At 41.0% G+C, this 12,595-nt stretch overlaps 1 pseudogene; it reads right to left on the bottom strand.

Moving 5' to 3' along the window:
• Positions 1–8,656: 8,656 nt before the first annotated feature.
• On the bottom strand, positions 8,657–11,092 carry LOC141578694 (leukocyte immunoglobulin-like receptor subfamily A member 2; annotated as a pseudogene).
• Between the last annotated feature and the right edge of the window lie 1,503 nt (positions 11,093–12,595).

Below are 12,595 nucleotides of genomic sequence, written 5' to 3'. Positions count from 1 at the left end.
TGCCCTCTGATGGCCACAGGGAGGATGGCTTTCGGCTGGAAGAAAAGTGCCTTTGGAGGCCTGAGGCATTTCCCAGACTTCCTCCGCAGTCTCCACCTACATTCAGCCTCTCGCCATTGAACATGATGCCGGCTGTAGGCTTCTGTGGATGTCTTTTGTCTGGTGGAGGAAGTTCCCTTCAATACTAGAGTGCCAAGAGTTTCCTTTTGTTGTGTCTTTAATCACGAATGGATGTTGGATTTTGCCAAATCTTTTTTCTCTATCTATTGATATGATCGTGTGGTTTTTCTTTTTTAAACTATCAATGTGATTCTTCGATTTTTGAATATCATACTAACCTTGCAGTCCTGGGATAAGCCCCGCTTGGCTGTGGAATAGTACTTTAAGAATGCATTGTTAGATTTGATCTGCTAGTATTTTGTCGAAGAGGGAGATTTGCCCGCAGTTTTTCATTTTATTTTGCTTTAGTATTAGAGTTTGTCTGGCCTCCTAGAAAAGAACATTTCCTCTTCATCTACTTCTAGAAGAAATTGTGTAGAATTATTGTTTTTACATGTTTTCTATAATCTGCAAGGAAAACCATTTAGGCGTGGAGATTTCTTTGGGTAAGACTTTTTAAAATTTAATTTTTATTGAAGTGTAGTTGATTTACAATATTAGTTTCAGGTGTGCAGCAAAGTGTTTCATTTATACATATACATACATTTATATATATATGTTTTCAGATTCTTTCCCATTATAGCTTATTACAAGAAATTGAATATAGTTCCCTGTGCTGTACAATAGGTCTTTGTTGTGTATCTATTTTATATGTAGTATCTGTTGGTTCCAAACTTTTAATTTATCCCTCCCCTCACCTTTCCCTTTGGTAACCATAGTTTGTTTTCTGTGTCTGTGAGTCTATTTCTGGTTTGTAAATAGAATTTGTGTATTTTTCTAGATTCCACATGTAAGTGATATCAAATATTTGTCTTCTCTCTCTGACTTATTTCACTTATTGTGATAATCTCTAAGTCTATGCATGTTGCTGCAAATGGTATTATTTTGTTCTTTTTTGTGGCTGAGTAATATTTTATTGTGTGTGTGTGTATACACACACACACATACATAGCACATCTTTTTTTAAAACTATTTTTTATTGAGTTATATTCAGTTTACAATGTTGTATCAAATTCCAGTGTACAGCACAAGTTTTCAGTTATACATGTACATATATATATATATTCATTGCCACATTTTTTTCACTGTGAGCTAACACAAGATCTTGTATATATTTCCCTGTGCTATACAGTATAATCTTGTGTATCTGTTCTACATTTTGAAATCCCAGTCTGTCCCTTCCCACCCCCTGCCCCCTTGGCAACCACAAGTTTGTTTTCTATGTCTATGAGTCTGTTTCTGTTTTGTGTTTATGTTCTTTTTCTTTTTTTTCTTTTTTTAGATTCCACATATGAGTGATCTCATATGGTATTTTTCTCTCTCTTTCTGGCTTACTTCACTTAGAATGACATTCTCCAGGAGCATCCATGTTGCTGCAAATGGCATCATGTTGTCGTTTTTTATAGTTGAATAGTATTCCATTATATAAATATAGCCCGTCTTCTTCATCCAGTCATCTGTTGATGGACATTTACGCTGTTTCCATGTCTTGGCTATTGTAAACAGTGCTGCTGTGAACATTGAGGTGCAGGTGTCTTTTTGAAGTAGGGTTCCTTCTGGATATATGCCCTGGAGCAGGATTCCTGGATCATATGGTAAGTCTATTCCTAGTCTTTTGAGGAATCTCCATACTGTTTTCCACAGTGGCTGCACCAAACTGCATTCCCACCAGCAGTGTAGGAGGGTTCCCTTTTCTCCACAGCCTCTCCAGCATTTGTCATTTGTGGACTTTTGAATAATGGCCATTCTGACTGGTGTGAGGTGATACCTCATTGTAGTTTTGATTTGCATTTCTCTGATAATTAGTGATATTCAGCATTTTTTCATGTGCCTATTGATCATTTGTATTTCTTCCTTGGACAATTGCTTGCTTAGGTCTTTGGCCCATTTTTGGATTGGGTTGTTCAGTTGTTTCTTATTAAGTCATATGAGTTGCTTATATATTCTGGAGATCAAGCCTTTGTCAGTTTCATAATTTGCAAAAATTTTTTCCCATTCCATAGGTTGTCGTTTTGTTTTACTTATGGTTTCCTTTGCTGTGCAGAGGCTTGTAAGTTTCATTAGGTCCCATTTGTTTATTCTTGCTTTTATTTCTATTGCTTGGGTAGACTGCCCTGGGAGAACATTTTTGAGATGTATGTGAGATAATGTTTTGCTTGTATTTTCTTCTAGGAGGTTTATTGTATCTTGTCTTATGTTTAAGTCTTTGATCCATTTTGAGCTGATTTTTGTGTATGGTGTAAGGGAGTGTTCTAGCTTCACTGATTGACATGCTGCTGTCCAGCTTCCACAACACCATTGCTGAAGAGACTGTCTATATTCCATTGTATATTCTTGCCTCCTTTGTCGAAGATTAGTTGACCAAAAGTTTGTGGGTTCATTTCTGGGGTCTCTCTTCTGTTCCATCGGTCCATATGTCTGTTTTTGTACCAATACCATGCTGTCTTGATGACTGTAGCTGTATAGTATTGTCTGAAGTCTGGGAGAGTTATTCCTCCAGCCTCTTTCTTTTTCTTCACTAATGTGTTGGCAATTGTAGGTCTTTTGTGGTTCCGTATAAATTTTATTATGATTTGTTCTAGTTCTGTGCAATATGTCCTGGGTAATTTGATAGAGATTGCATTAAATCTGTAGATTGCCTTGGGCAGCGTGACCATTTTAACAATATTGATTCTTCCAATCCTGGAGCATGGGATACCTTTCCATTTTTTCAAGTCTTCTTTAATTTCCTTAATCCGTGTTTTATAGGTCTCCGTGTATAAGTCTTTCACCTCCTTGGTTAGATTTATTGCTGGGTATCATACCACATCTTTGTTATCCAGTCATCTGTCAGTGGACATTTAGGTTGTTTCCATGTCTTGGCTATTATAGTTAACGCTGCCATGGCATTGGGGTGCATGTGTCTTTTTGAGTTACTTTTCTCCGGATGCATGCCCGGGAGTGGGATTGCTGGATCATATGGTAAGTGTATTTTTAGTTTTTTAAGGAACCTCTATAGTATCCTCCATCGTGACTGCACAAATTTACATTCCCACCAACAGTGTAGGAGGGATCCCTTTTCTCCACACCCTCTGTAGCATTTATTATTTATAGACTTTTTAATGACAGCCATTCTGATTATAGTTTCGTAGTTTTGGTTTGCATTTCTCCAGTAATAAGTGATATTGAGTGTCTTTTCATGTGCCTGTTGGCCATCTGGATGTCTTCTTTGGAGACATGCCTGTTTAGGTCTGCTGCCTATTTTTTGATTGGGTTCTGTGTTTTTTTGATATTAAGCTGTATGAGCTGTTTGTATATTTTGGAAATTAGTCCCTTGTTGGTCACATCATTTGTAAATATTTTCTCCCAATCTGTAGGTTGTCTTTTCATTTTCTGTATGGTTTTCTTTGCTGTGTGAAAGCTTTTAAGTTTAATTAGATTCGATCTGTTTAATTTTGCTTTTATTCCATTATTCTAGGGGAAGGCTGAAAAATTATTGCTGCAATGTATGTCAAAGTGTGTTCTGCCTATGTTTTCCTGTAGAAGTTTTATAGTATCTGGTCTTACATTTAGGTCTTTAATCCAGTTTGAGTTTATTTTTGTATATGGTGTTGGAAAATGCTCTAATTTCATTCTTTTACATACAGCTGTCCAGTTTTCCCAGCACCACTTGTTGAAGAGACTGTCTTTTCTCCATTATATATTCTTGCCTCCTTTGTCGTAGATTAATTGACCATAAGTGTGTGGGTTTAGTTCTGGACTTTCTACTCTGTTCCACTGATTTATGTGTGTTTTTGTGCCAGTGCTATACTTTTCTGAGTACTAGAGCTTTGTAGTATAGTCTGAAGTCAGGGAGCCTGATTCCTCCAGCTCCTTTCTTCTTTCTAAAGATTGTTTCAGCCATTTGAGTCTTTGGTGTTTCCATACAGATTAAAGAAAGTGTTTGTTCCAGCTCTGTGAAAAATGCCATTGGTAATTTGATAGGGACTGCATTGAATCTGTAGATTGCCTTGGGTTGTATGGCCATTTGAACAATATTGATTGTTACAGACCAAGAACATGGTATATCTTTCCATCTGTGTCATCTTCATTTTGTTTCCTAAGTGTATCTTATAGTTTTCAGAGTACAGGTCTTTTGCCTCCTTAGGTAGGTGTATTCCTAGGCATTTTATTCTTTTTGATGTGATGGTAAATAGGATTGCGCCCTTAATTTCTTTTTCTGCTGTTTCGTTGTTAGTGTATAGAAATGCATCAGATTTCTGTATATTAATTTTGTATCCTGCAACTTTACTGAATTCATTGATGAGCTCTACTAGTTTTCTAGTAGCATCTTTAGGATTTTCTATGTACAGTATCAGGTCATCTGTGAACAGTGACAGTTTTACTACTTCTTTTTCAATTTGGATTCCCTTTATTTCTTTTTCTTCTCTGATTACTGTGGCTAGGATTTCCAAAACTATGTTGAAGTGAAGTGGCAAGAGAGGGCATTATAGTCTTATTCCTGATCTCAGAGGAAATGCTTTCAGTTTTTTACCACTGAATATGTTGTTGGCTGTGCGTTTGTCACGTATGGCCTTTATTATGTTGAGGTATGCGCCTTCTATGCCCGCTTTCTGGAGAGGTTTTTTTTTTTTTATCATAAATAGATGTTGAATTTTATCAAAAGCTTTCTCTGCATCTGTTCAGATTATCATACGGTTTTTATTCTTCCGTGTGTTAATGTGGTGTGTCACACCGACTACTTTGCGAGTATTGTAAATCCTTGCATCGCTGGAATAAATCCCACTTGACCGTGGTTTATGATCCTCTAAATGTATTGTTGGAATTGGTTTGCTAGTATTTTGTTGAGAATTTGTGCATTAATGTTCATCAGTGATATCGGTCTGTACTTTTCTTTTTTGTGTGACATCTTTGTCTGATTTTAGTATCAGGGTGATGGTGGCCTCATAGAATGAGTTTGTAAGTACTCCTTCCCCTGCAATTGTTTGGGAGAGTTTCAGAAGCGTAGCTGTTAACTCTTCTCCCAATGTTTGGTAGAATTTGCCTGTAAGCCATCTGGTCGTGGACTTCAGTTTGTTGAGAGTTTTTAAATTACTGATTTGACTTCAGTACTGGTAATTGGTCCATCCATATTTTCTATTTCTTCTTGGGTCAGTCTTGGGAGATTGTACCTTTCTCAGAAATTGTCCATTTCTTCTAGTTTGTACATTTTGTTGGTGTATAGTTGCTCATAATAGTCTCTTATGATCCTTTGTATTTCTGTGGTGTCAGTTGTAACTTCTCCTTTTTTGTTTCCAATTTTACTGATTTGTGTCCTCTCCCCCACCCCCACCTTTTTGTTGTTGTTGATGAGTGTGGCTAAAGCTTTATTAATGTTGTTTATCTTTTCAAAGAACCAGCTTTTAGTTTCATTGGTCTTTTCTTTTTTCTTTTTGGTTTCTATTTCATTTGTTTCTGCTCTGATCTTTATGATTTCTTTCCTTCTACTAACTTTCTGTTTTGTTTGTTCTTCTTTCTCTAGTTACTTTTGGTATAAGGTTAGGTTGCTTTTTGAGATTTTTTTTGTTTCCTGAGGTAAGCTTGTATCACTGTAAACTTCCCTCTTAGAACTGTTTTACTGCATCCCATAGATTCTGGATCATTTTGTTTTTGTTTTCCTTTGTTTCTAGGTATTTTTTGATTTCCTCTTTGGTTTCTTCAGTGATCAGTGGTTATCAGCAGCATATTGTTAGCTTCCACGTGTTTATGTTTTTTGAAGTTTTTTTCTTGTAGTTGATACCTAATCTCATAGCATTGTGGTCAGAAAAGATGCTTGATACGATTTCAATTTTCTTAGTTTACTGAGGCTTTCTTGAGGCCCAGCATGTGATCTTTCCTAGAGAAAGTTCCACGTGCACTTGAGAAAAATGGTATTCTGCTGCTTTTGGGTGAAATGCTCTATAAATATCAATAAAGTCCATGGGATCTAATGTGTCATTTAGGGCTGTGTTTCCTTATTGATTTTCCGTCTGGATGGTCTGTCCATTGATGTAAGTGGGCTGTTAAGGTCCCCCACTATTATTGTGTTGCTGTCAATTTCTCTCTTTACGTCTGTTAACAGTTACCTTATATATTGTGGTGCTCCTATATTGGGTGCATATATATTTACAATTGTTATTGTAAATAACAATTATAGTTGTTATTGTAAATTCTTCTTCTTGGATCAATCCCTTGATCATTATGTAGTGTCCTTCTTTGTCTCTTGTAATTGTCTTTAAAGTCTATTTTGTATGATATAAGTATTGCTACTCCGTCTTTCTTTTGGTTTCTGTTTGCATGGAATTCCTTTTTCCATCCCCTTACTTTCAGCCTGCATGTGTCTGTGGCTCTGAAGTGGGTCTCTCGTAGACAGCATATATGCAGGCTTTGTTTTTGTATCCACTCAGCCAGTCTGTGTCTTTTGGTTGAAGTCTTTAATCTGTTTACATTTAAGGTAGTTATCAATATGTGTATTATTATTGCCATTTTGTTAATTGTTTTGCATTCATTTTTGTAGGTTTTTTCCCCCCTTACTTTGTTCTCGTCTCTTGTGATGACTATCTTTAGTGTTATGTTTGCATTTCTCTTTCTTTTGTGTGTATATATCTATTATAGATTTTTGATTTGCCGTTACCATGAGGCTTTGGTATAAAAGTCTCTCAATATATACATGATTGTTTTAAGTTGCTGATCTCTTAAACTCCAGTGCATTTTGAATACCCTGCATTCATACTCTCCTTCCCTCATGATTATTGCTTTTGATATCATATTTTACAATTAATTGTTCTGTGTAACCTTTAGCTGCTTACTGTGGATACACATGATTTTACTACTTTTAACTTCCCTGTTAGTTTGTGTGTGGATGATTTCCTACCTTTACTGTATATCGGCCTTTACCAATGAGCTTTTCCATTTCATATTTTTTTCTTTGTGTGTGTGTGTGTGTGTATATATATATATATATGTGTGTGTGTGTGTGTGTGTGTGTATATATATATATTTTTAATGCATAGTCAGTTTACAATGTTGTGTCAATTTCTGGTGTACAGCACAATGGTTCAGTCATACATGAACATACATATATTCATTTTCATATTCTTTTTCACCATAAGTTACTACAAGTTATTGAATATAGTTCCCTGTGCTATACAGTAGAAACTTGTTGTTTACCTATTTTATGTATAGTTAGTATCTGCAAATCTCAAACTCCCAATTTTTCCCTTCCCACCCTCTTCCCCCACTGGTAACCATAAGTTTCTTTTCTACATCTTCGAGTCTGTTTCTGTTTTGTAAGTAAGGTTGTTTGTATTTTTTTTTAAGATTCCACATATAAGTGATATCATATGGTTTATCTGTCTTTCTCTTTCTGGCTTCACTTAAAATGATAATCTCCAGGTCCATCCATGTTGCTGCAAATGGCATTATTTTATTCTTCTTTATGGCTGAGGGACATTTAAGTTGCTTCCGTGTCTGAGCTATTGTAAATAGTGCTGCTATGAACACTGGGGTGCATGTATTTTTTTGAATTAAGTTTCCCTCTGGATATATGCCAAGGAGTGGGATTGCTGGATTATATGGTTAGTGTGTTTTTATTTTAAGGATCCTTCATACTTATTTTCCATAATGGCTGCACCAAACTACATTTCCACAAACACTGTAGGAGCGTTCTTTTTTCTCCACACCCTCTCCAGCATTTATTGTTTGTAGACTTTTGTGTGTGTGTGTGGGAAGGTAATTAGATTTACTTATTTATTTATTTTTTTAGATCAGGTACTGGGAATTGAACCCAGGACGTTGTGGATCCTAAGAAAGCACTCTATGACTTGAGCTATACCCTCCCACTATTGTTTGTAGACCTTTTGATGATGGTCATTCTCGCTGGTGTGAGGTGATACATGATTGTCATTTTGACTTGCATTTCTCAAATAATTAACCATGTTGAGCATCTTTTCATGTGCCTTTTAGTCATGTGTATGTTTTCTTTGGGGAAATGTCTATTTAGGTCTTCTGCCCATTTTTTTTGTTTGGGTTGTTGGGGTATTTTTATATAGAATTGAATAAACTGTTTGCATATTTTGGATATTAACCCCTTTTTGGTCGCATCTTTGGCAAATATTTTCTCCCATTCGATAGGTTGTCTTTGCATTTTGTTGATGGTTTCGTTTGCTGTACAAAAGCTTTTCAGTTTGATTGGGTCCCATTTGCTTGTTTTTGCTTTCACTTCCTTTGCCTTTGGAAACGGACCTAAGAAAACATTGCTGTGATGTGTATCAGAGAGTGTCTGGCCTGTGTTCTCTTCTAGGAGGTTTATGCTGCCATGCCTTACATTTAGGCCTTTAAACCATTTGGGGTTTATTTTTATATGTGGGGTGTAGGAGTGTTCTTATTTCATCGATTTACATGCAGCTGTCCAGTGAACCCTGAATCCGCTAACCTGAGAATGAGAGCCCACCTCACTGCCCTTCGCACTGCGCGTCTGATTCCACAGGTGCCGGGGCGACTCGGAGCGGCGCCTGGAGTTCAGCACCACGGACAGAGGCGAGGCGGGGCTCCCGCTCCTCAGCGGGGCATCCTCCCCTGCAGGCACTTCTCCCCGCACGGACCAGCCGGTAGTCCCAGTGACGGCAGTTATACTGAGACAGGAAGCCCCTCCCCTCATTCCTCCCCCCACCCTCAGGGCCTGTGGGAACAGGCCCTTCTGTAAATGCTTAGTGGGGACGGGTAAACAGAAGTTCAGGCCAGGACCAGGGAGACTGTCTCCTCTAGGCTAAGAGGACTGTTACTCAGCAGATGGGCAGTTTGTGCCTGTGGGTGAGGGTCTGACCACCTCAGTGCTGCCTTAAACAAGAACAGATGGAGGATGTAGGGGTGTGGCTGGCTCTTCATGCTATTTTTAGCTCCATGTATTTCCTCAAAGTTCAGAGCTGTACACTTTCACTCTCTTTTCTGCACCCAGCTAGCACTGCCTGGACCCTGGGGAGGGGGGTAAGTGGTGGAAAGGGAGGGGACCCCCCCTGTAATATCCATCCCTCAGTGGGGGAGGGGTCATCTGTGGCTGACGTCCCTGTTGCTCCCTCCTTCCCATCCAGCCCAGAGCTCTCCTGGGACAGGGCTGTGAGCTGAGAGTCTGGATTTTCAATGGATAGGGGGAGGGGGCTCCTCACCTGAGAGAAGAAGCTCCAGGGAGTCAGTGGGAGTGACAGCAGGTAGGGGGAGGTGCTGTGTGAGCTGTAGCACCTGTAGTCCCATTGTGGGCTGAGGTCACAGGACTCAAGTTGAAGTTGGCCTGAAAGGGTGCAGCTGCGTCCTGCAGACGAAGGTGCTGGGTAGGAGACAGTGACCCCTCCTGGGACAAGGAAGGCATCTGACCAGGTCTCAGAGCTGCACTGCAGGGTCACGTTCCCTCCCCAGGGCACGAAGGCCCCTGGACGGGCTGAGAGGGAGGGTTTCTTGTACATTCCTGGGGAGAGGAACATCATGATCTGTAGAGAGCCACCCTCCTCCCCTACACACAACCTGGACCCTGAGCTGAGGGACCTCCATCCTCTCTCTAGGGACCGTGTCTGTAACTCCCTCTCAGCTCCTCCCAGCTCCTCTGTGTGGTCTCTTTAATCTCCATGCTCCCACTCCATTTTTCTTGGTCGACCATGGACCCATCTCAGCCTCTCCTCCAGGCTGCTCTCCCTGGACCCCTTCACCACCAGGGGTCACCCTGGGCCCAGCAGTCTGAGCTGACAATGAAGACATGGGGCAGGACAGGGGCTCCTCACCTGTGATGAGGAAGTCCAGGGGTCGCTGGGGGCTGACCATGCGTAGGAATGGTAATGTCCACTGTAGCATCTGTACGGACCCCCATGGGTGTGATTCATAGAGCCCGGGGGAAGTCGGGGCTGCGCTGCCTGACAGCTTTGAGTGGGGTGAGCCCTTCATCCTTGGTGAGAGGGAATCTGTCAAATCAGGCCTCTGAGTGACACTGGCGGGGCAGGCTGTTCCCAGAGAGTACCACTGGACCAGCTGGGCTGAGGGAGGGCTCCTGCACACTCCTGGAGAGATCAGCCCACTGAGACCCCTGACACCAGATGGTCACAGGGCTCCCCTTGGTGACCGTGGGGCCTGAGTCAGCCCAGATGGAAGGTTTGGGGAGGTCACCTGGAAAGGAATCAGACCTGAAGTGTCAGGGGTGCCCCTTTCCCCTCAGTGTCCCCCGCTGTCACCCCGCAGCCCCTCCCAGACTGGCCACCATCAGCCCAGACCCGCTGTGCTCCCCCCAGATGAGGGGGCAGTGTTAGATTGAAGCAGGAAGTGTGGGGAGAACTCCGCCAGCTGGACCCGTTCCCATGGGCCCCTCCACACCCTGCAGGTGTATGTAGGTATAACCCACATAATAACCATGTGGTACAGCGGTGAGGGTAAAGGGACGTGCGTGCCGGTAGGACTTCTGCATCTCCCTTGAAGAGCTAAAACACTCTCACTTGACAGGTCAGAAATGTTCATGATAATATGTAGGAGAGCCACTTAAGTAGCATTCAAAGAGGTTCAGTCTAGCAGCAACTGAATAATTAAAATGGAATATTAAAAATAGTTTTTAAATCCAAGAAAAGTCAGGAAAGGGTAAGCAGGAGAACAAGCAAAGGGGACAGACATAAAAAAGAAAACAAAGTGGCAAGTCTAAATAACACAGCAGGAGTTACATTATGTGTAAATGGACTCAACACAGCACGTAAGACCAAGGTTCAAGGATTGTTTCAAGAAAACAGCCACAAACAGAACCCTACACCATGCAGTCCAGAAGAAGCGCCCTTCTAACACAGTGCTGAGAACGGGTAACAGTAAAAGGGCGAGCAATGTGTTCGAGCCCCAGCAACATTAACGTGAGATAAACCAGACGCGACGTGGCGCATGGCTTCACGTCCACGCACCGCGTAGAGCGGCCAGACCCCCGCCAGCGGGGGCCAGAGTGGGGGCGGCAGGGGCGGGGGCAGGGGCACGGGGGCTGCTGTTTAATGGGGGCAGAGATTCTGTTTGTGATAATGAAAGTGTTCCGGAAAATGGACAGTGGTCATGATGGCCTAACTTGACAAATGTACTTACGGCCACTGAATTCTGCACTTTAATAATGTTTACATGGTGGTAAATGTTATGGGATGTGTATGTTCCCACATTATAAAAGTGGAAGGATGAAAAACATACTATACAAACGTAACCAAAGGGAAATTTAAGGGGTTGCATCAGTTTTCATTTTCCACAAATTACCACAAGCTCAGCGGATTAAAACCACAAAAATTTAGTATCTTATAGTTGGTTCTAGGAGGTCAGTACATGCATTCAAGCTCACAGCCATGAAGTCCAGAAAGAAGGAGACATTTATTTGCTTCATCTCAGTCCAGAACTGGAAGTCTGAGAAGTGGTTGAATTTTATATATCGAGCATGTATCCAGTGATGCTGGAAAACACCTTTCTAATTGGACTAATACATCTTGATATTATTTTGGATTTTCTCTGCACACAACCGTGTAATCACTGACTGATACAGCATTATTCTTACCCACTTCAGAGCTTACCACTTTGCTTTACTGAATTGGTTGGGACCTCCAGGGCCGTGGTCACAGAAGGGGTCGCAGGGAACATACTTGCACCATTGACAATTATAGAGGAAGGGTTTCAGGTTCTCACCTTTACTAATGATGTCCAGTGTTGATGGTCAAACATGCCCTCATCCAGTACAGGAAATGCCCTTCTGTTGCTGATAAGTTTTTATTTTCATTAGGAATTGCTGGTATGTTTTATCAAAAGACTCGTCTGCATCTGTGAGATGATTATTTTTTGCTTGTTTGAATAATGTGTTAAATTACATTGATGGATTTAAAAAAAAATCTTAAGCTACTGTATCCTTCAAAAAAAAAAAAAACCCCACAGTATAGTCATGCACTATGTCCTTTTTATAGATGACTAAATCTTCTCTGTGAATACTTAGTTTAGAGATTTGCAGCAGAGCTCACATGAGAAATCTCCCCGTGACTTTCCCGTTTTCTCAATCCCTTGCCAGGTTTTGGTGTGAATATTTTCCTGGCCTGATAAAGTGTGTTGCCGTGTATTTCTTCTTTTTCTATTCTCAGGAGAAGTTTGTGCAGTTTTGGAGTGTGTGTGTGTGTGCGCGCGCGCGTGCACGCGCAGGCAGTGGGGTGTTTCGTAGGTGCACAAGTGTTTGGAAGCAATCACAGATGAAGCGTCCTGAACACGTTGCAAAATGATCAGCAGCGTAGCATCACTTAACACCTCCATCCCGTCACATAGTTGCCATTTCTTTTTTGTGGTGAGAACATTTAGCGTCCACTCTCTTCACGACGCTCAAGAATAGGATACAGTGCTGTCAGCTCTAATCACCAGGCTGTACATTAGGTCCCCGACCTTACTTGTTTCGTAACTGGAACTTTGTACC

This window comes from Camelus bactrianus, chromosome 9 (assembly GCF_048773025.1).
Source record: "Camelus bactrianus isolate YW-2024 breed Bactrian camel chromosome 9, ASM4877302v1, whole genome shotgun sequence".
In the NCBI taxonomy this organism is placed as follows: domain Eukaryota; kingdom Metazoa; phylum Chordata; class Mammalia; order Artiodactyla; family Camelidae; genus Camelus; species Camelus bactrianus.
The sequence above is the reverse complement of the archived record's forward strand: the minus strand, read 5'-3'. Positions and strand labels throughout refer to the sequence as shown.